Source organism: Haemaphysalis longicornis, unplaced genomic scaffold, assembly GCF_048455015.1.
Source record: "Haemaphysalis longicornis isolate Haplotype H1 unplaced genomic scaffold, Haemaphysalis longicornis Haplotype H1 scaffold_8, whole genome shotgun sequence".
Taxonomy (NCBI): domain Eukaryota; kingdom Metazoa; phylum Arthropoda; class Arachnida; order Ixodida; family Ixodidae; genus Haemaphysalis; species Haemaphysalis longicornis.
In genome coordinates this window covers 113,765,944-113,783,469 of record NW_027526445.1, presented here as the reverse complement: position 1 = coordinate 113,783,469, position 17,526 = coordinate 113,765,944, and the positions used below count along the sequence as shown (strand labels likewise).

The window sequence follows — 17,526 nt, the reverse complement described above, 5'->3', positions numbered from 1 at the left end:
TGTGCTTTTAGCCTCTTTTAATATGGAAACCCTCACTCCCCCCCCCCCCCCTTTCGTAGCAAAGGTGTTTGCCAGCCACCACCTCCAATCAGTTGTGCCCAAGGGTACCTTCGTTCCGCTACACATGCTTCGTGCTGGAGCGATGGAGCATTCCAGAGGTTCGGGAGTCCGGAGGATAAATAGTTTTCATTACTGTCCATAACATTGTGGGATTAGGACTCATGGGTTACAATTAAGATACTCTGCAACCCTCCGATAAATGCTTTCCCTGTAGCCTTCGCGGATAGAAGCACTGCGAAAGCGACAGTTACCACCAGCCGGGAGCCACACTGCGAGGTTTGCTCGCCGCATCACAACTATCCGCCTTCCGTTTCTGGGATGCTTTTGTTGCATTTTTCTTAAGCGGCCGTCAAATGCGTTCATTGCTGCAACAGAAAGAAAGCCGGCCAATAGACGCTGCAGCGTTTTAATGATGTAATTCGAGCACTCGAAGACCACCAACACGTACCGTCGGAAAAAGAGAGAAACTTAGCTTGTGCGGGATTCAAGTTACCTGATGTACATACAGTAGTAATTTTTGGCTTAGATACTTGTGACCCCTTAATATAGGTGGCGAGTGTGCTTGTTGACTACGTTATGAAAACATTTAGGATAGAAAAGTAAGTCGAAAAAACTGTTGCAAGGTCTCGTTAATAAGTAAAAAAATTACGAGCACCCGTAGCTTCTTTTTTGAGTTACGAGCGCGAAAACATTATTGTTCAGTGGAATGCGGCTTAGCGCTCCTTGGAGTTTTCCACTGAGCGTAATGGGAACTGTTGAGCCGCTGAGTGAAATCACTGGAGCAGAGGATTATACAACGGGCCGCTGCCGAACATCGCCGAACCCGGTATTCACAACCACAGCTGCAACTATCCGCTTTCCACTTGGTTCAGCGCGTTTATGATCGTGAGCTTAGCTCGGGCTGTGTAGCTCCGGGCAGCCGCGGGATCACATTTTCTCGGCGTCTGACGATGCCACCGAGGCCAACGTCGGCTTTATCGCTGAAACGTGACATCAGTTACACGTACCGAAAACTGCCTGACCAACGCCGCCTGTATTAACATTGCCTGACGCGTCGCGCGCTTTTCAATGGGAAGGGTAGGGACGCTTAGTTCAGGCACTGATCCGCTATGTGGCGCGCGCCGGCGGACATCTCGCCTTACGTCACTGCTCGCGAGTCGCGAACGCTGCACCCACTTCTACGACGTGTGTCTGACAGCTTGCCTGTTGGGCTTCAAGGGCCGTTTCGCTTACATCTTAGCCGCGACGGGGCGCTAGTTCTGTGGCGCACTGGGGATCTCGTTCAACGTGTCGCTCGCTTCATACTTGCTGCATTTTTCCAAAGATAAAGACGGAGGCGGGCTCAAATAGTGTAAGAACATACTGATTGTCGGGTAGACATATAGCTAACAGAAAAACGATATTTTCGGATGAGGCAGCCATTTTTTTGCTGACATTTTTCTTTCTGGAGTATTTAGAGAAGAAAAAATTGCGTGCACGTTTTTTGTTAAGGCGCTCACTTCTACGATTAATTTCTAATACTATCACGTGCTTGTAAACTTCAGAAAATTATAGGAAACAAAAGGATAAGCAGCTGGAATCCCGCCACGCTGTCCGGCCGCTTCTACAGTACAGTCCTCAATTTTAGAAGTGCGTACCGATGCGGAGTGCGAACAGCGGGGTCAAAACAATACCTAAACGCGGAGGGAATAGATGTGGGATGCCCCACTCAGAAAATTTCAGCGCCTGTGATCCGTGTAGATAAGCGCGCAAAGCCGGCATCAGCCTGCGGCAGCGCAAGGGATTTTGCTTCGTGACAAAGGAAGTTTTATATCAGTGACAGACCAAGACAGACAGGCATGGTGAAAAACAAGAAGGCGTAGGAGCGCCGCCTCGGGAACGATAAACAAACTTTGCACTATTTTGCAGAGTTTCCGAGAAGCGGCGCTGGCTGGCGGACAGAAAGCACGCTGGAAGGCTACGGAGCGGGGAAGGGTAGGAGAGAGCAACAGGAGAGTGGCTCTTTGGCCATTTTTCGCTCACGCGTTAGGCAATGTTTATACAGGCGGCGTTGGCCTGACTAACCAAGGTCGCCACCTGGCTCACGCCCAGCAGTGCCACTCTGCATTTATTTATGAACCTTCATTCCCCCGCGGTTTTTGTTCCAACGGCTTCTATACATTTCGAGCGTATACCCACAGAGCCAATAGCAGCGCACCGAGGCCATCACACCTTGACCGAAACGCCCTTTCTGAATTTCGCTTAGGTCCTGTCAGCGGTGTTCAGCTCGAAACGAAACGATCCCGGGCACATGCTATAAGATTCAGTCTCGAAGGGGCCACTTACGATCATAGAAAGGATCTTTGCAAACGTTTAAAATGGACAGTAAAGTAACGTAAAGCATAAGTGTTTCATTTTTCAGCAGGCAGTGTTCCAATGCCTGTTGTGGTGGCACGAGGTACGGGCGTTGCATGCCTTTCACTCTTAACCCATTAGGACACAAACGGTTCTGGTGCTGATAGGTAATTAGGGAGCCTGGCGGACAGTTCCATTCACGTGTGAGACGCGGACGTACGGCACCGTCGTCCGTAGACAGAACTTCATAAATGGGCACTGCGGACGTCTTCGCTTAAAGACTGCAAGAGGTAATCGGGAACGTGTCAATTTATCTTCATCAAGGCGAGTTGATCCTAAGCACAAGCTGCAGCTTTTCGGAACAAAGGTAGTTGTCCAAGAAAGAGAGGAAAAACGAGACAGCGAAACGCTAGCTCCGAAGGGAAGGAACTGGCGACGAGGAGCAAGGAGTGGGGTATAACTTGCACGGGTCATGCGTTGCCCACCTCGTACCGGCATTGAAACTGAGTACATAAGATTGAGATGTCTCCGACTGAGTAATTGGCATGAGGGTGAGGGGGAGTTGAAATAAACACGTTGGCTGACCGAGGCTAGGCGCTCTTCGGTTCCTGATAGGAGACAAAAGTGCTTTTCACGAGGTGTGGTGGGAAACGGCTCTTCGCAGTTAGCAAGCACCGCGACACAATAATTGGGCTTTTGTTTATCAGATGGGTTTCCCTGCTATCATAGCAGCGGAAGGATTTCTGACCCGTTCACAGTGGTGAATCCAGTATGGCATTAGGGGAGAAGCCGGGAAATATTTGAGCGCTAGCGTCTATTTTATTTTTTAGAAGTACTTTGGGAAGGAGTCCGTAACCCTGTCACTTTTTGGTATAGGATAGCTAACGGATCACCACGTTTTCCCTGAAATCTAAATCAACGCTACGGAAGTTGATTCGTTAAAACTATTACAACCACATAACACTACCCCGTCAGCACAAGTTGCAAGATAGCGCTGTAAATTTTGCATTCGTGACTAAAAGCCACAGGGGGATTCTTGCAACTAATTTTCGCTTCGTAGTAAAATAACAGTCTCTTAGCGATTTCTTCAAAAATTGCCCTTAATATGACCTAGTTGCTTTTAACAGTTTATGACCGAAGTGTTCTTGCGGGGCCATTTTGTTCATAACTTTCCGACGGCTGATGCTTGTAATTTAATTTTCGCGCTTACTTTTCTCTTGCTAAGTCCTGTTTTTTTTTTAAATTTTCGGTGAAGTGTCCAACTATCACGTCTGTAGGCTACTAAAGGCTTCCTGCGGACAGCGGTTCATGTGTTCACAGCCGATTCATCCGAATTCATCATAACCGATTTACGAAAGTGCCACGGTATTCCGCTTTTGTCAGAGTAACGGTACCAAGGCCACTTCAAACAAAAATTTCAGTTCTTCCTGTTTTTCTCTGCGACGAACGTAGCAAGAAAAGCTCACTCCAAGCAAAAAATAAAAGGGGGTGCTGTTTCTGCCGTCAGTCTCGCAACCCACAACGGCTATCTCACATCCACGTCCCTCTACACCTCTGAAGTTAAATTCACCACACAGCACGCCCCAGAAAAATAACAGGCCAACAACAGCTATGCCAACAACACCTTGCAACAGGTATGTCTTCTTTCCGGGCCGTTGTTTCATTTGCCTTTGTTTCAGTTGAGTCGCACACTGTTGTTCGAGCATTGAGCTATTACTAAGCCGGCACACTCTCTCACACACAGAGAGAAAGAGAGAGAGATAAAGAAAATGTTTATTGAGAGCATTTATGATGTTCAATAAGAGTGGTACCCTCTCCACAGGAATCCATGCGCCGTCTTAACATCGACTACCCTCCCGGTGAGCAGGGGCTGGTCCGAGAGGCAGATGCCGGCCAGCAGGTTCACTCGCGGCTCTGGAGGGTTGGCGGTGAGGAGAAGGAGTGGTAGGAGACATCGTGGAAAAGAAAAGTTGCCTCACCTCCTCAAAGCGAAACTACCTGTCGGCGTAGCCATGCCGCGGCGCGTAACTGCTGCGGACTTATTATACGCGCAGTCCTCCTCTCTCACACAGCCGCGAACTGGCGGCGCACTAACAGCGCACGTGTGTACAGCGCGCCAGACGATTGTTAGCGTCACTAACGATTGTGACCCGACCACGCAGCGCGAGGCCAAAGGACTTGAGAGCAACGAGAGACGAAACGCTAGAATCGTACGCAGTGCGTGCGCAAACGTCGTCGGGTTGTGCGCGGCCGCCGCATCGCTTTTCGTCCACGCTGAAGGCGGAGTGAGCGGGGAACGGCGAAAACGGTCAGTGTCTCAAGAAAAAAAAAAGTTTTGGAGTTCAATGCGCCGAAGCTGGGCCTGGGCTATGAGGAGTACCGCATTTGAGAGCTCCGGATTAATATTGACCACCTGGGGATTTGTAATGTGTCCCGAAATGTCGGCACGCGGGCGTTTTGGCCTTTCGCCTCCGTTGAAAAGCAGGCGCCCCTGCGGCGAGTCAAACCCGCGTACTCGGACTGAGCAGCCCAAAGCCTTAGCCACTCAGCCACAGCAGGGAGTCACGGTCAGCGTCTGGCATCGCTCCCTTCGTAGGCTGCGTCACTGTTATAATCCCGGGTCGTGTTGTTTCCTTTGTAAACCCGATTACACCTTACGATGTTGTTCCGCTGATTGGGTTTTTTTTTTTGGTATTGTGTTGCGCAAGGGAACTGCGGTTGGGTCGCAGTAACGTGTTACTGTAAAATTTGCGAAAAACGCAATTTTGTTTTTGTTACAAGAAATCGGAAGATACATTCGCCCGCAGTTTGCAGCTTTTCGCTAGAGGATACATTGTATGGGCTGGATGCTATAGGTTAACGTAGATATTTAGTTGGCGCTCAACAGTGTTTGCGCGCAATGGAGGAGGTTTCATTTCCATACCCAGCTTTCCCGACGAAGGTTCTGAGAAAAATGATAAAATCATTGCAACAGAGTGAAATTCCGCATTGAGCAAGAAGTCGACTCGGATACGAAAGCTAAAATGGCTTTGAAGAGCTCTAAACAGTTTTTGTAGAATTTATTGTCAAAATGCACTGCCCACACTTTGCATTGCTATGGTTTCCATTGCTTCATAACCTAGTAGAGCCCCGTGCTAACTTTCAAAATCAGCACAAAGCAACCTTATATCCTCAAATACCTTGCAGTCAAAAAGACCATGCGTTACACCCACTTCCTCCATAGCAACCACTTCAGATAGAACTGCGATGAGCCGGAATGCTGCACCTGTGTGACACAGGGCAACAAGGTAACAGCTGTCACTCTAGTTTCCCGTGCACATAGTGTTCACATATACGCCAGACACACGCTCCGTGACTTCTTCCATGATATGTTTGCATCGTTTCCCCATGAAAGTAGCGGCTATTCTTTCGGGTGCCAATGCGAATCCCTGAAAACTGAGAAGAAAAAACCTGTAAATTTTCCCATCATTAGGCGAATTTCGCTTAGTTTTGTTGTTGTTGTTGTTGCAAGGAGAGCCAGCCTTTGCTTGCGTTAGACGTAGATTACTTCAGGGACACTTCTCTAATCTCGGGCTGTTACCGAGAAAGGTCTCAGTGTGTTCTAACACAATCGTATCTGGTCAAGCGCAACGCAGCCTGAAGCCAAAACGAAAGCATTGCGTTTGTCTTTCAATCGTGCTGTACTAGCCACTTTGCACGCCTCGAGTGGCCCAAAGCAACGCTCTCATGGGATGCAATATACAAGTTATTTAACCTGCGGGGGTGGCTCAATGGATAAGGCGTTGTGCTTCGTAACCCAAGGACGCCGCGGCGGCTGCTACGCTGATGGAGGAAAATGGAACGCCCTTGTGTCACAATTTTGCCGCAGGTCAAAGACATGGGACGGCCTTCATTATTACGGGGATACCCTCTACGGGGCTCTTTTTCGCGCAGGTTTATGTTCGACCCGTACAACGCCCAAAAATTATATTCTGGCACTTCCAATCGACAGTTTAACGCAATTAAAAGGACAGATGATTGTTCGATCAGTCGGGCAACCTCACTGATATAAGAGCCCACACTTTCAACGGAACTCTATCAAGCCAAGTGCCAAAGATAACACACTTTGAACTCAAAGGGCAGTACGTCATTGTCTGTTGCCGCCGCTGCTAAGCGATGCTTGTTATCTACAGAAAAGTCAACGTCTACGTTAGAAGAGGCGTACTTGCTTTGAGTATTTTTTTTTCTCAATTTGTCGCGGCGTTCAGATGCTCGTAAATTATATTTCCCGCTTAACTACTATCATTTCTTCAAGTTGGAGTTTTAAACTCTTGGTAAAACGTGTCTAAACACCGCCTACTCTACGAGAGGCTATCCTGTGGATGTCGTTGATGACTTTCAACGGCATTCACCACGAACCACTAACACAGGCGAGTCTAGGTATTCCGCTTTTATCACACGCGCCACTGTACACTAATGCACCTGATGAGGGAATTGTTTACTCATTCGGGTTCCTCCGCTAGGAATTTCAGGCCAAACGCTCGCTTCAAAAGACACGTTTTTGGCTGTCACTCTGAAACCGTTCAGTCTATCTGACGTAAGCTCTACCTTTCAGACTAAAGCTGTCAAACAGTCAGCCGTTTCAAGTATACCCCGACCACAGGGGACAACAGGTATCTTTTTTTCAAGCGGCACTTCAAAGCAGAACGGTGTTGAATCACTCTCTTTGTACTCCGCTTGTATCTGACCTCCAGATGCACCTCCATATGTTGCAATCGGTATCTCTTCCACCGTGGGCGGCTTAAATTTCGCTTTGTTGCGTTTTGTTTGAGCACGCCTGGACAGACCTTGGGGGAGAGAGAAGTTGCCGCTCCTTTTCTAAAAGAAACAACTCGGTCCGCCTCTCTCTTGTTCCCTCATAGTGGGTGTGCGTTCCGACGTTTTGCCCTCCTCTCCTACGCAACCGCGCGAATCTGCGGCGGCGCGGCGGATTCTCGCGGCTTTTGTACGACGTGCCGCACACGGAAGGACGCGAAGCGACGAGAAGGAACGTGCCACCGCCGCCCTCGGAGATACGTTCCGTCACGTGCGCGCGACCTGTTGTGGTGTTCGCGGATGCTACGCCGCTTTCGTCCACTCTGAACCCGGAGTAAGCGGGACGCCACGGCCAACACGGTCAGTATTGGGCAGCACTACATTCGGGGGCCCCTTACCTTTTATGAGCCCGTCACGTGTTGCTCCATAGGTGACCAAGATTGGCTGTTTGAATGCCGCTGTGTGACATGGTTTGGCGATGCGCTTTTCTGTTGTTTCAATCTTGTAACACTAATGAACGGCGGTCGGCCTTCCCGTCACTTCTTGAATCCTGTCTTGAAATTCGCCGAAGGCATATGCGTCCTGTCCGTTGACAAGGTAGATCGGAAGACAATTTTGCGCGAAGAGTTACGTTGGAGTGTAAAGTCACGATCAAAAGTTTACGGACCAGGAAAATTTCAATTTTAGTTTATTTCTCTTCCTATAGCAGCCCGACAAGCGGTCGAATACATGCGAGATGTCGTATAAGTACTGAACTAATGAAACATTCCGCACATAGTACTCGGGGCTGCCGCGTGGCTCACACATAACTCAAAATTGCTTGTGCGTTCGTGGTCCGTAAACATCTTCTCTTGGATGTACATTGTACGATACACTAAACAATGCATCATAGTTCGTGCCCAACTATAAGTGCGCGCGATAAAAGTGACCTTGTCGATGCCGCTAATTTGTCTTAGACAAAAAAAAAACATGTCATAACCAATGAATCCATCAATTTATCAATGAGTCAAAATATTTTCTAACAGAAGTAAGCCATATTAAAATGTTAGACTGTACAAATTGAGGTCCCGAAGGCAAAAACTCGGCAAGCTTCCATTGCGTTTGTGATGGAGGTACCGAGACAAAAGGGGAACAGCTGTGGCCAAAGGGACGAGCCGCCGTGACCCGTTCTGAAGCGTGCTTTAATCAAACATACCACTGATAATTATTATGATGGGCACGAGGAAAGCGAGGCGTCATATTTTCCAACATCCTACCCGCGTTAAGATGTCTATAAGTTTATCTATGTGTGTAAAAACATGCAAGGGAAGCAGTCCAGGTGGCACGCGAACGTCATTCGTGTCCGTAGAAGAAAGCAGTGTCGGGCATCGCCGGCTCTGCTTCCACAGATGCTAGCTGTGCTTCTTACGAGGACATAGCGTAGAACTGTTGCCTGGGTGAGCACCCACGAAAGTCTTCTATCCGACGAATACACTAGTGCTTGTCTATGCAAAACGCTTTGATCGCCAACAGGACTTTTTGTTCTTCGCAGAAGTTTGCTTTCGTTGTTCTTTGTTCAGTTCTGCAGACTTTTTTTGAATTCAAAAGCACTGTCTCCCTTTGTCTTCTTCGCTTTAATCTCTCGGCTGTCCTTGCGCTGTTGACCAATCGGTGTTTTATATTCATCCTTAGAACCCGAATCCTCTTGATTCTTGGGTCTTGAATGAGTCGTGTTGCACGATGAACCAGTCTTCATTTTATTTTCATCAGGTATGGCGGCTCCTTTTGCGCTTTTCTCGAGACATTTGAGATGTTTAAGGTGATGCACTGGACCAGGAAACCGGTAATATAAATGGACGAAACGGAAATACGCTTCTTCCTACTTCATGCCAGTTTTCGGTGCCGGTAATAAATGTGGTTTCAAGAAGACACGCCAACATATTAGTTGTTTCTGATGTCAGTTCACGGCCGTCGGAGTCGTCAACTGTGGTTTCTGTCAGTGCCGGTCTCGGTGCACCCAGAATCAGTCCTACTTCTTTTGGGCAGTTATTGTCCATCGGACTGCACAAGTTAGTTGCGATACATAAATCAAGACTCTTGTCCTTTGCAGGTGGCACACATTCAGATTTCAGTTCGCGTTTGCACTGGTCTTCTTGTTTTTAGATTACAAGAGTATTATTGTTTTCGTTTTCTGTTCACGTATTTTTTTTCGCTGCCTGACGTTATTCGGGTATTGATGAACATAATTATATCTTGCCGGTTAGTTATGGTCTCCGTTGTTTTAATTTCCAGTTCAACTATTGCCGATATTACCATGCCCTCAACATCAAATGCACCAGACATCTCCGATTCAAGCTTCTCAATGTCCACGGTATTTTCTACTTCTCGGTTAATCTCGGTGAACGAATTGTTTTCTTCAGTCAGAGTTTCTAGCAGGTTAGTCAACTCACGTATGGGTACTGGCTCCACGCGAAGAGTCTTCAACCTTGCCGATCATATCTGTCAGTTTCTCCCGGACGATCCGCCGCCTTTTGTATAAGGCCTCGATGGTCTAGTGCCACAGACGTACATAAAGATGGGGATCGGACTCACGGGGCGGAGGTCGGCGTGGTCATTGCGGCAGGTACGTGGCCGCGAAGGCGCATCTCATGTGTGTGGGCAAAGGTGCAGCACGAATACGTCCGGTTCGTTTCTTCTTCTTCTAAAGCCGGCCCCTAGCTTTATCGATGAGTTAGTCGGAACAGCGGCTTCATTCTTGTTCTGCAGACTGGTAAGGCGGTCGAAGGTAAGCCAAAATCCGCTAGGTGTGGTTCACATCTGGAGGTGAAAGATGGGCTGGGAGAGAGGAGAAGCAGGTACGTCCCAGCGGCGGCAGAAGGCTATTGTATTTCGACATATGCAGCGAAGTCAGCAGATACGCGGCCTTAGTTTGCCTTTGAATTATGCTATACTAACCAGGTCGCTCAGGACGAGTGGCACAAAACAAAGCTCTCGATTAACGCAATCTACAATCTGTTAACCCGCCGTAGTAGCTCTGTTACTGAGGCGTTGCGCTGTTTAGCCCGGCGACGCAGGCTAGATCACAGCCGCAGTGGCGTATACGACGAAGACAGAAAAGGAAAACGTCCGTCCGTAAAGATTTCTGGACACGCTGATACTGGGCATGAATCCGGAGCCCTCAAAGCGCTGGTGTATTTTGTTGGTGTATTTTGTCCTGAAGACCAACTCTCCGTCATGGAACAAAAGTATAGTACTCCTTAAAGACTAGGTGAAGTTAAGCTGCGCCGAAGAATATTGTAAACAGAGCGGGCGAAGGCTGCTGTTTATGCGGTCGCGCTATCGGTAAACTCGGACCTGCGCATTCTTCTATTGGAAATGGCTCAAAACAAAGACCCTTGGATGCGTTGGCTTTCTTAAAGAAACGAAGCCTGTTAATAGAACACTATTAATTGTGGCCATTATTCAAGGTGCATTTTAACTTTCAGTCAGTTATCAGCAGCTGTAGCTGCTAGCATTCACTACGATGAAAAAATGTGTATAAGTGACAGTAGACGTAACTACCTCCATGTAATGTAGAATTATAAACACAGTATTTGCCCTAGGCTCTGGAAAACTGAAAGTAGTGAAATAAGCGACGTTAGAAGCTCGGTGTAAAATCACTTTAACTTCAATTCCATTCAATTCAACTTTATTTACCAAGAAGGGAATACATTTTGATTTGTAATACATCATCTGGGCCCATAGCAACCTTGCTAGTGGCGGGCCCATGCAATAAATACATCATATTGTAGTAACTCATATTATAGAAATGCCCTTGGGCAAATTCTGCGGCTAACATAGAAAAATTGCCGTGCAGGCTACCCGCTCAAATGCCTGCTCGTGTCGTGTCCGGAATGTGCAGAGTTAACCGTTCCATTAAAAACAGGGGATTTCATTCTATAGCTCGACCATGCTTGATAAGATTCTGTTTTTAAACCACCACCCGCCACTCATTTCGACAGCGGAAGAATGTGAAAACCTATCTCACGAACGTGGAATTTGAAGTGCGTTCAAAAGATGCGGCACGAGGGTTTAAATCGACGCCAAAGTGTCAAATGTCCACAGATCAGAGTGTAATAAATAATTACAAGTATACCCCTCACAGCAGCCACAGGATTTTCTTCTAAACGCAGAAAAGGACATGGTAGAGCCTGGGTACAGCCGACATACAAATATTACGCTAATTGAATATTGAAGCGCGGGACTGGTGGAGATTCCATAAATGTTTTTTTTAGCGGAGTCAAGGTGATGTAAACGTAAGGTAAATTCTTGTGGGAAGTAGTGTTGAGAAGATTGCTTAAAAACAGACATTGAATCACCTAATGAACATTACGAAATAGGATAATTCAGCACTGGCGGCGTGCAATGTTTCGGTTTCGCCATTACTTTATTTGTTTTTCCTTATGTCTGGCCCAATCATATAAAGCTTTTCTTTGAAGATGCACCACTGTTATTTGGAAAAAACATAATTTTTAATTTCAACTGGTTCGCTAACGGGTTAGCTTCCGAAGGAGTTCGTGAACCGGTTCCGCCCCGTCATTTACTTGAAGCGGACCTGAACCGGAACGAAATGAATTCACCGCCACCGAACCGTAACTCAACCGGTATTTTTCTGGTTCGCAACATTGGCTACAAAAGTTTCGCTTCTTCAGAGGGTTTAATGGGGTACGGCAGTCTTTGGGGAGAAAAATAAACATCAATAAATATGTCCTACGTGGTTTTTATACTTTATGGCAAAAGTTTTCTTGCCGTGGTTTTTTGCTTCTCAATTTCATCACACCTCTAATGCCTTACACTTAATTTTCTTCCCTGATACGTTGGTTTCGCTGTTTCCGGGTTTTACATTTGCGTGGAACCGAGTGAAATTCGGGCCTAGGCTACGAGGGGCGCTTCTGTTGGCGGCGTTTTCTCTGTTCCGAGCCCAGAAATTTCATCGACCTTCTCCACAAGCAGTTCACACACGTTCACGGATATTCCGCTTTCTTCAGACTCGCTGCTACACCAAAGTACGTTCAAATAAAACTGTTCAGTGTTTCTCTGCTTTGGCCGAGCATACTTTGAAGAAAACGCTCGACGCAAGAAAAGCAATGATTTTTTGGCATTTGGTCTGTTCACCCTCTACGCCTACATAACCTCCACATACCATGCTCTTAACCCTTTCCGCCATGGTTTTTTTTCTATAAAAAATGTTTTGTATATGTTTTTTGTAATAAATGGACATCATAAGCCTGCAAATGAAGAGTTAACCTTGTGATGCGAGTAATTAAACATAAAAATTTAAATTTTACTGCAGCAACTTTTTTCCTTGTTTTCCTGAACTTTGGAAAGCACTGAGCCCACATCGAAAAAATAAGGCTGGTAGTGCAAGTATTTTTAGATTCACAGCCATGTAATGAAAATAAGATTTCAGTGTTTGGGGTCACCCTTACGCCAATTTGACCATCACGTCAATGCCTTCCTCTTTCTAGCGTTTAAGCTCAGGAAACAAATGAAGGCACCATTGAAGAACTATTTCTCAGAGAACTAGCTGTTCTGGTTTTGTTCTCAAATTGCTAAAAGGCTTTGGGTTCACGTCCTAAATTGAGGACGCCAGTCCCTAAAGGATAAAATCATACGAGAGCCCACCGCTTATAACGACTACAGCTTGTAGCAGGTATCCTTTATTTCCGTGTCGCTGTTTGATTTCTATTGGTATTACTTGGTGCGCACACAGCTATTGTGACTCTGTTCGGAGATAGGAATTGGTGGAGGGGAAATGGGGCTCACTTCCTGTAATGAAAACCCCGCAGTCCGCGTAGTCGCTGTGGCGCTTCGCAGCGTGTTTTCTTCCTCGCCCAGACATCCGCGAACCGGCGGCGCAGGGCCGAGCCGCCGAGTCTCGTTAAATCAGGGCAGCGCGTGTACAGCGCGTCAGACGCTTTTGACACTACCACGCAGCGCCAGGTCAAAGGACTTCGAAGCGACGAGAGAGGAAACGCCAGCTCCGTACTCCGGCGTGTTGTGCGCAGATGCTGCGTTGCTTTCGTCCACGTGAAAGGCCGAGTGAGCGAGTAACGACGGCAAACACGGCCTCTGTCGGGAACCACTTCGTTCGTAGACCTGCTTCGAATTGATGATCCTGTGGCATGTCACGCGCATGGTGACCCCGGTTATTCATTTGGATGTTGTTCTGCGCTGCGGTTCCGAGATTTATTTATTTATTTATTTATTTATTTATTTATTTATTTATTTATTTATTTATTTATTTATTTATTTATTACAGGTTCCTAAAGCGCTCATAGGTCATTACGGTAGGGGGTTAATTTTCGAACAGTATAGTGTACCTGAAGGTGCCAGTAACGACTGAACACTTATTTGCGTATTTAAAGACGATAGTTTTTCTTGGGCTACCAAAACCCCGCCATTTTGACCTGTCTGTCATTCTGCCTGCCCTTCGATTGAGCCGCCCGGCCTATCACATACCATACCATCAGAAATCAAGTCACCGAATACGACTTATGTTTTAGCGAATGTTTCATTGGGGTTGGGTCACGCATCCACGGTTTTGTCCTTTTAATTTTGTTCTTTAACGTTTCCTTTGACAACATCGGTGACAGGGAACAAAACAATATCTGAGCTGTGACCGGCCCACCGTGCAAGTGGGGCATAGGTAAATGTGCCAGTCACATGCTCCCAAATGTATCGCGTGTGATATTGACAACATTTCCCTTTAAAGGTATTTGCCGTTTTTTGGGCGACAATATAAGTTCGTGGTGGCCAGAAAACAAAGTAGCTCCTATGTTCTCTATCAATAAATCGATTTCGCTGAATAGGTGTTTTTAATCTGGAGCGACAGTTCAATTTTTGCTTGTATCAGTAAATCATTATCACAGAGGAGACCCCTGTAATTTCTAACTGTTGGGGAGATTTTGCTCATTGTGTTCCCACGCAAGCCTATCTTGCTATCTGTGACGCCGCCTGAGGCATAAACTGAAGTGTTTGTTTGCCTGTCAAGCTTGTGATACGAACCACCTTGAATGGGACTAGTGGCAGAAAACGAAGCTGTCGCTGCATGCAGTCGATAAATTAGCCCGACCCAAACACGAAATGATTTCAAAGGCGCGATTCCCTGTTAAAGCAGCCGACATTAACTCTCAGTGTAACTCAAGTAGTTAGCGGAGTGCCAGAGATTGAAGGCTTCCAGCTGAAAGTGCTGTTCATCATTGTTACACTGTTGATCAGCAATGCGGAAATTGACAGCCAGGCGTTGTGAGGGAGAACAGCTTAAGATAAGAAAAAAATAAGCGAGAATCACCCCATACCATAATATCTCACTAAGTGGGTCTCTACGGGAGGCATGAATTGTGAAGAATATTTACGAGTAGAAACCTTCGTTGTTCTAAATATGGCTTCTAAATGTTCGTAGAAATGTACTGTGTGGTCTCTCTACCTCACAATATGCATAACGCTAGCTTTGCACAAGGCAGGCATTCATGCACACTGCGAGGAACCACCGCGGATTCGAGCTATTCGAGCACGCTCCCGATACTGAAACGCCGTCACCCAAATCAACACCGCCTCTGTTGGGCAGGTGGAGAAAGGGGCGACAAAGGAATATGCCCAGGGTACGGAGGGAAGACGTTTATTTTATACTAACGTTCTAGACACATATTTTACAGTCCCAATTACACCATTTACAGCACAGGTACGTACTTCCCGTTAGGTGAAAGGGGCGAGGGGGCGCCACGCGCAAGTGCGCACGTTTCGTCGGCGCAGAGCCAGTGGGCTCTTCTGTCAGGGCAAATTCCGGGGTGCGCGCTCGTTGTGCGCGCGCGCATCGCCGTGCTGGCCGGATCGGCTCGCAGCAGCGAGGGAGACGGGGCCCATTCGCTCACAGGCGCGTACCGCACGGCGTGTTCATCGAGTGGTAGGTACGGCCTTACTATATGCAAGCGTAGGGACAACAGGAGCAGCCTTGGGCACGGGCCGCAGCCGGAAGGGCTGGTGGGCTTTCGCCGGCGCAACAGAGTTGCCGCCGGCTGGTAAAGAAAGCGTCACATACCTTCGGCCAATGCCTTCGGCGTCCTGGAAGCGTCTCTCCGAACGGACCCCCGCGCAGGGCGCGCGTTCGCCTCCCAGCGAGAGTCGGGTTCGGGCCTCGTTCAAACGGACCAATGAGGTGAGGTTAGCTCCGCTACCAGGGCGGAGCGCCCGCTGCGTGACAGTATTTTATTTCCGCAACGTCCTCTGCAGGCTTCACCTCACGCAAGAGTTTGAGAGACGGCTCGGCTCTATACAGAGGCGCCAAGACGAGCCGGAATTTCGGAGGAGAGAGGGGAAAAGCGCCGCGTGATGGCACAAACCCAGTGATCGCGCAATGGCTATGGCGTCAGGATCCCCACAACTGAAACCGCGGCTAAGCTTCGTGAGACTCCCTGTGGGTGTTGTTTCTTCCGTTCAAAGCAAACGTACAAGTTTCACCATCATTCAGCACAGACCAATTACCACACGCGTTGGTGTGTTCCGCCTACATCCGACGCGCGGCTGTATCGTGACAGGAGTTAGAGAAAATTTGCGCTTCTTTGGTTTCTGTCGGAGTTGGAATTTGTAGGAAAGCATCACTGCAAACGGCACGAAAGAAGCGTTTCTGCCATCCGTCCCTAAACCCTCCGCGCCTACTGAACTTCACATCGAAAGCTTAACCTCCCAACCTAACATGAGCTGACGGATCCCCGCACCGCTTGTACGCAGCACAGCTTGGAACCGCTTGCACAGCTTGTTTTATTTCGCTTTGTAGTGTTTTGCTCGCTCAAGGATGTCGCGAGTGTGTGCTACGTTAGACACTGGGAGAGCGGCAGATGTTCTCTTGTCGAATAGAAATCATGCACATTTCCGTCTAACACGACGACGGTTGAACGCGAAGCTTTCTTGTGGTGGATTACTTGGTTGGCGAATACCACACTGTGAGCATATGCTCTCGGGGGGTACCCATATCTTTTCCAGATTAGCCACAGCAACTCTCGAGTGTGCACTCTGCAGGCCTAACGTTTGGGTTTGGGGTGTACAGCGCAAATCGGTACCTGCTGCTTAACCTGCGCTTCTGCAATGTCGAAATGGAGCAATCCAACTAAAGAAAAAAAAGAAATAGAGCAATCTTTCAGACGCCCGCTTTATTACGCGAGGGATTCTGGTTCGATACCGTCCACGGGAAGCGTTTTTTTTTTTTTTTTCACCTCACCGGCGATCATTCATCGTCGTCAGAGAAAGTTGGCTTTCCTGTAAGACGTATTAGCGTACAACGGACGCTGAAGCTTCGCTTCAAAATTATATACTCGCTTCACGTCCCCCTGTAGGCACGTAATCGCTGGTCACCCCTTCGCCTTTTCCCCCTCACCCACGAAGCGATGAAGCGGCGACGCCGCCACGCCGTGGCCGAGTGTCGTTTAAACGGGCACGCCGTATGTACAGCGGCCTTGGAGCGGCGAAAGAGAAAAAGCTGCTGCCGTATTCCGAGACCCGTTGCCCTACGTGCGTGCCATGTCCTGTTGTGCGGGAACTCCGCGTCGCTTTCGTCCACGCTGAAGGCGGAGGGAACGGGAAACGACGGCGAACACGGTCAGTGGTCGCGCACCGCTCCATGCATTCATAGGCCGCTTCCTTGTTATGAGCCCGTGATGTGTTGCTTCGATGGTGAGCCACATTGGCCGTATCGGTGTTCCTCTGCGATGTGATTTGGGGATGTGTTTTTTAGTGGCGAAGCTAAGTGGGGGCTGGGGCTGTTGGCGTGTGATGTCGTCGTCGTAACTGTCATGTCATGTAGTCTGGTTAATAAAACACCGGACCACTCGTTTACGCCTCGCGCTAGAACGTACCGCGTACTAAAAACACCGGGGCGCTTGTTTACGCTTCGCACCAGAACGCTTTGTAACACGTAGTAGAAAACACCGGTACGCGTCGCGCTTGAACGCTCCGATACGCACGCTAAGAAAACACCGGGACACTCGTTTACTAATCACGCCAAAGAGCTTCACGCTTCAGAGACAAGGGACTTTTACAGCAAAGATGTATACCTCTACCCCGCAACGGTTTCATCTCCGTCGGCAAAAACACCAAGGCGCCAAAAATACACTTACACACCGAATGCTTCGCCCCTCCGCAGGTATCACGTGATTGGAGATGGCCCGAGATTTTAAATTCTTACAAAATCTTAGCCCCCAAACCAAGAGAGATTTGGTTTTTTTACAACAAAGCTGTATATAGGTATTTTTGTGAAAATTTCGGCCTTCGCGCACACAGTTGCCGCGAGAAAGAATTTTGCATCTTGCGGCAAAGGCAACGTTT

General features: G+C 48.0%; 1 protein-coding gene across 4 annotated transcripts in view; it reads left to right on the top strand.

Moving 5' to 3' along the window:
• LOC144149598 (ATP-binding cassette subfamily G member 4-like) overlaps positions 1 to 17,526 on the top strand; it is a 103,190-nt gene that overhangs the window by 41,715 nt on the left and 43,949 nt on the right. The window contains exon 1 of one of the 4 annotated variants that reach the window (XM_077681240.1): positions 4,548 to 4,702. The exons of 1 other annotated variant lie outside the window; for it this stretch is intronic. The gene's annotated coding sequence lies outside the window, so the exon portion shown is untranslated. Of the gene's footprint in view, positions 1 to 4,547; positions 4,703 to 7,368; positions 7,549 to 16,646; positions 16,801 to 17,526 lie in introns of those variants that run through there. 2 more of the 4 variants (XM_077681238.1, XM_077681239.1) reach the window with 2 other exon arrangements.